This window comes from Chrysochloris asiatica, unplaced genomic scaffold, assembly GCF_000296735.1.
Source record: "Chrysochloris asiatica unplaced genomic scaffold, ChrAsi1.0 scaffold00103, whole genome shotgun sequence".
In the NCBI taxonomy this organism is placed as follows: domain Eukaryota; kingdom Metazoa; phylum Chordata; class Mammalia; order Afrosoricida; family Chrysochloridae; genus Chrysochloris; species Chrysochloris asiatica.
The window spans coordinates 6,965,928-6,966,433 of NW_006408621.1; positions in this window are offsets into that span (position 1 = coordinate 6,965,928).

Genomic DNA, 506 nt, shown 5'->3' on the forward strand with positions numbered 1-506 from the left:
AACAACAACAGTAAATGAGTTATACACCTGTTAAGAAGGCTTGGGGAATTAAATGAACACAAGCGGGAATATAATTCGAGAGACATCTAGCTAAACACACCTAATAATCAGCTTTTAAAGGCCAGAGTTGCAAACATTATTTACAGCAAGTAAAAAAAAAAATCCTTTAAAAGTTTCTTACCTGCCAGTTTTGTGTCATACTGAAAGACCAAAACAGATTTTAGTCTCATATTCCCAAAGAAATTCATTTCTGTGCATTTATGCTTCATGTGTGCTTCTCTTCTTTCTTCTCTCCTGAAATTCCATTTGTTCAGGTCTGAAAAGTTAATTTACTGTTGTATAGCTTTTGATTTATGTTTTTCTCCCTCCTTTCTTGACACAGAATAAATCATCCAGGATTCCAGTAGAAGTTGGTCAGTTTTAAGGTTTCTGTTATGTTGCTATTACAATATATCTAAATAAAATCAAATTTTGTAGTGATGAGAAAAAATTAAAAAGCTAACTCA